This window comes from Eleutherodactylus coqui, chromosome 1, assembly GCF_035609145.1.
Source record: "Eleutherodactylus coqui strain aEleCoq1 chromosome 1, aEleCoq1.hap1, whole genome shotgun sequence".
NCBI lineage: Eukaryota > Metazoa > Chordata > Amphibia > Anura > Eleutherodactylidae > Eleutherodactylus > Eleutherodactylus coqui.
Genome location: NC_089837.1, coordinates 313,077,452 through 313,083,197, shown reverse-complemented (window position 1 = coordinate 313,083,197; position 5,746 = coordinate 313,077,452).

The window sequence follows — 5,746 nt, the reverse complement described above, 5'->3', positions numbered from 1 at the left end:
GGCTGGGAGGAAGGAGGAGCAGCAGACAGAGGATTCGGATTTGCAGCACTGGACGGCGCAGAACTGTGGGTGGATGATAGCTTGCTCGAAGCACTTTCTGCCATCCAGGACAGGACCTGCTCACACTGCTCATTTTCTAATAAAGGTCTCCCGCGTGGACCCATTAATTGGGCGATGAATGTGGGGACGCCAGAAACGTGCCTCTCTCCTAATCGCGCAGCAGTCAGCTGCGACACACCTGGATCAGGAGCTCGGCCTGTGCCCACACCCTCACTTGGCCCTCCGCGTCCTCGGCCACGTCCACGTCCTCTAGGCTTACCCCTACCCCTCAGCATGCTGTATTACCAGTGATTTGATTTCCCAGGCAGGAAATAAATTGGCGCAAGCCTGCAGGCCAAATATAATGTTTTCGCTTTTTTGCAAACGGAAGACCCCACTGCGTGTATTCAATGAACAAGAAGTTTAATATCTGTGGTGTGGCCCTCAAAAAGTGTCACACAAGTATAGTGTAGCAGAGTTATTAACTCTAGCAGAGCAGGTATTTGCCAGTCAGGATACACAATGGCGCTAGGCTGCAGTAAAGCGTAGCTGGTTGCGTCAGATTTTTGTACGTTGTACACGCAGCACACACGTACACGCAGACCTTAGGACTGACACAGGCAGGCCAAATATAATTTTTTTCCTTTTTAGCTTAGGGAAGACCCCACTGCGTATATTCAATGAACAAGAAGTTTAATATCTGTGGTGTGGCCCTCAAAAAGTGTCACACAAGTATAGTGTAGCAGAGTTATTAACTCTAGCAGAGCAGGTATTTGCCAGTTAGGATACACAATGCCGCTAGGCTGCAGTAAAGCGTAGCTGGTTGCGTCAGATTTTTGTACGTTGTACACGCAGCACACACGTACACGCAGACCTTAGGACTGACACAGGCAGGCCAAATATAATTTTTTTCCTTTTTAGCAAAGGGAAGACCCCACTGCGTGTATTCAATGAATAATAAATGTCTTCTGGCCCTGCCTACACAATTCTATCCCTGTAGTATTAATGCCGGGTGCAATGCTCTGCACAGCCGGTTTTGAGAAAAAAAAAAAAAATGCAACACTGCTAACAGCAGCCTGGACAGTACTGCACACGGATAGAAGTGGCCCTAGAAAGGACCGTTGGGGTTCTTGAAGCCTACACTAACTCCTAACACTCTCCCTGCCTAACCCCCACTTCTGTCCCTATTGCTGGGCGCAATGCTCTGCAGATCCAATTTTGGACAAAAAAAAAAAAAAAATACTGTGCTAACACAGTACTGCACACTAGTAGATGTGGCCCTGAGAAGGGCCGTTGGGGTTCTTGAAGCCTACACTGACTCCTAACGCTCTCCCTACAGCAGCACCAGCAGCAGCACTTTCCCTCAGCTAAGTCACAAGGCATGTGTGGCGAGCCGCGGGAGGGGCCGACTTTTATACTCGGGTGACATCTGATCGCCCCAGCCACTCACAGCAGGGGGGTGGTATAGGGCTTGAACGTCACAGGGGGAAGTTGTAATGCCTTCCCTGTCTTTTAATTGGCCAGAAAAGCGCGCTAACGTCTCAGAGAGGAAACTGAAAGTAACCGGAACACCGCGTGGTGCTCGTTACGAGTAACGAGCATCCCGAACACCCTAATATTCGCACGAATATCAAGCTTGGACGAGTACGTTCGCTCATCTCTAATCATGATCCTTTTTTTGTGCATATGTGCCAGAATCTGACCCCTTTTGGCAGGAGCGTTCAGACCCCTGTTATTATATGTACAGAAAGATAGATTAGTCATGGTGGTGAATTAACGGATGAGAGTGGCGCCATTGCAATCTGTAATTCTTGGGACAAAGATGGGAGAGAGAAAAAGAAAAGAGAGAGCAGTAAGAGCAGAAAAGAATAGAGGGAATAAGAAGTGAGGTGACAGAAAACAAACATTCTGTCGACTAGGAAGTACATTCCCAGTCTAACTAACGGGGAACCAACCTACGGTCAGTTGCAGACGACACTACAGTGACGTCAGCCCAGTAGGGAAGGGGAGTCACAAACACCCGAGCGACCCAGAACCTCCCACCGTCCCCGCCGGCAAACCATGTAGTCGGTCACACTTAGCGTTATACAAGGCAACATTAATAGTAATGTGTGTAACCAATTATCAAGCAGCTTAGTAAGGCTTCAATCAACTGGTCAGAGTCCAGCTATGCTTGGCACTGTAGACATATTTAAACAATAATACAAAACAAAACCCGACAGCTCGCAACAGGTCACAGGAACCCAGGAAGGATGAAACCGGACACCTCAAGCACCATTAATGGACATTATTGACTCCCTTGGATAGATTGCAGTCAGTGTGGTGGTCTATTGGTGTGGCTGCTGGATCTGGGTCCTTGACATTCAACCTTGTGCGAGGCTTCCCTGGGGCCAGGGATGGGTAGTGATGGCAGGTGTGGCCAGTCCGGCAGTGCCACCATTGGGAGCTCAAGGCACCCAGAAACCTGGGGAGGTCAGCAGGGGATCTAAAGGTCCCTGTCTTGCCATTTCTAGAGGCCGTAAGCTGAAAGGGGTACCCCCAACGGTAAAGAATTTTGTTGGTCTTCAGCACGTCTAGTAAAGGCCGCACGGCTCTGCGTAGTTGCGAGGTACGTCTTGCCAGGTCCGAGAAGATTGCAATAGGGGTTCCATTGTGTTAGAGTGTCCTTTCCATCTTAGGCACACTTCATAATTCCTTGCTTGTCTTTGAAAAAATGTATGCGGCACACAACGTCATGTGGCCTATTGGGGTCATCTGGTTTAGGGCCAAGAGTCCTGTGTATGCGATCAATTTTGACCGGTTGGTCAGGATTATGGTTCAGTAGTGAGCTAAAGAAGTTGCAGGCCCAGTTCTCTAGCTGAGAGGGCGCCACTTCCACGGATAAGCCCCTCAGCCGCAGGTTGTTGCGCCTGTGGCGGTTCTCAAGATCATCAATATGCGCCAATATATCTGCCATTTGCAAGGCTTGTGCATTAATTACTTGACTATGAGCGTCAAGCGTGAAAAGGACTTTTTCCTGGGTCTCCTCAACCGTGCTTAGGCGATTTCCCACGTGTTTGAGCTCTTGATATAAGAGGGATAGCGCCTCTTTATGTGAGATCTCCAGCCTCTGGAAGTCCCTTTTTGTCGTGAGAGATCTTAAATGCTCCTTCCAGTCCCAATCGTACTCAGAAGAAGAGCCACAAGGAGAAGCCGGGCAAGCTGGTCCATTTTTAGCTGCCGCAGCATTACTCCTGCGTGTCCTCTGCGGGAGACTACTACCCCCATCTGGCAGAGTGTAAGTGTTCCCTGAGGGACTCATAGACTGTGGTGCCCAGTTTCCACCAGAGGCCCTCCAATAAGCTTGTGGCTGGGCAGAGCCCCTGGTGTACTCAGGAATCCCACTGTCTTGTGTGGGGGCTGCCTGCATTCTCATGTCCTGTGGATGCATGGGGCCGTCTGGAGGACTGCCACCCTCCTCATACGAGGCAGCAGTGTGCTGGGGGAGCTGCTCAGGGTCCCCTTCATTCACGGCACCGGGCCAAGGGAGAGAGCTGTTGCCACCCCTGTCAGTACTGGGGCCCGCTCTAGGAGCTGCAGGGTACTTAACTGGCCTTGGTGGTACTGGTTCTCCCTTCTCCCCAGCACCGCTCGTCTCCCCGCTGGCTTCCATGAGCTTCGGGCACACGTGGTCCGGTGCTATCTTGGGTGCAGGGGCTGGCAGCCCGCGGCCACTAAAGAACCGCTCTATCTTCTGCGGCTCGTCCTCTGCCGCCTCCTGCATCCTCCCTGTGTTCCTCCTCTTTACCATGGTGCTGTCGGTGGGCTTCTAGCGCCGTCTGAATCGCAGTAAGTGGAGTTTACCGGCGGGTGCAGTGGCAGCCGAGCAGGAAAGCATCCTACTCCGGCATCAGTTAGTCCCCGCCCGCTCAATGTATTATTTTAATACACGCACAGGACGCTACTAAACACAAAATATTTAAGTGACACCTACCTGTACATACAGGAGTCTTTATAGACTTGCATGGGATATTATATTGACAGCTATAGAATGGTCTATTGATGGCTATGGACGTATCCCATCCATAAAGGCGTACATATAAGCAGGGGGCATATATTCATTCACAATTCACCTGCAGCTGCTGATTTCTTTACTTAACAACCACATTTAAAGACAATTCTAAATTTAAAGTGGTTGTCTCATCCCAGAAATTGGTGGCATATACCTAGGATATGCCAGCAATGTCTAATCAGCATGGATGTGACCACTGTCACCCCCACTGATCGCTAAATAGAAGGGCCGTGCTATTTTATCCAGGGTTTCTGGACAGATCTGCATTAGAGGCCGCAAATGGAACCTCCAACACATATGTGAACTGAGCCTTATTCATACATTTCCAGCAGCAATAACAGTAATAAAGTAGGTGACCCGTGGAGTCCAGGGATGTAGGTATTATATTAACCTTTCCCATTGTACCTCTGATGTGAGCGCTGGAAGCTGCCGCTCGATGCATTGAGTGTCGGGCTAAGTAGTCAGCCATTATAAATTTTTTAGAGATCAGGGCTAAGCCCGTCCCTAGCAGGAAGGTCCTCGAACCTTCTAGAGGCTTGCAGGGAAAATATATAAAAGATAAAAAGCTGCGTAACAGCAGTCAGTTAGCCTGTGAGCAGAATAGCAGAGAGGAGAGTGCAGCAGTGAGCCTAGCAGCTTGCATTTTAAAGTGTAGTGCTGTGCCCATGCTGGGAAGCAGCACTGAGAGACCAAAGGGCCCTGAAGACTTGAGGACCAAAGAAGCGATGCATGATAGAGCCTCCGGACCCCTGGAGTGAAGTGCCCTCCCCACAGTCTTGGACACCATAGCAGCAGTGCCGAAGAGATGCGAGTGAGCAGTGAAAGGGATGCAACCGAGCGTGAATGGACTACGATCCCCAGGACTGTGTAAGATTAAATCCCTGGCCATTTTGGGGATCATGGACTTAATGGGATTGTGAGTATGGTGCCTGTAGTTTAAACAAGGCCTTGCAGGAGAGGTTGATGGGTTACTTGCTAGGTGACAGTTTCTTAATATGGTTAAGATGTAATGCATGTGATGTAAAGTATTTATGGTGATGCGTGATGTATATGGCATGTCTAGGACAGTTAATAAGTAACTAATTGTAATATATGCAATTAAGGGAGATGAACAACACCTCTGCAGCGCCACCTATTGGATGGCAGCATTCCTGCAAATCAATGTCTGACCCTTTATACAGGACTTTATAACAATGATTGGGAATTTAAAGCCAAGCCAGAATCCATACACAGACAGCCGTTTCGGGGTGTTTGCCCCTCATCAGTGTGCAGTAGGCTTCTGGCTTGGCTAGTGGCCCTAAGGTGTAATGGTGAAGGTCCCACTCTATGATTTTTCAGTATTGTGTACAACTTGGAGTGCTGTCAATTATAGTTTTATTCTCTAGAGAGAAGACTGGTGGTCACATATCGGGCTTTTATACATCTGGTGGTCACACATTCGTCGACGGTCACACATCGGGCAGTCACACATCCAGTGGTCACACATCTGGCAAGGGTCACATATTGGGCAGTGGTTATACATCTGGCGGTCACACTTTCGATGGTGGCCACACATATGATGGTCACACATCTGTTGGTCACAAATCCGGCGGTCACACATCTGGCGGTTACCCATCCGGCAGTCCCAAATCTGTCGGTCACACATCAGGCGGTCAC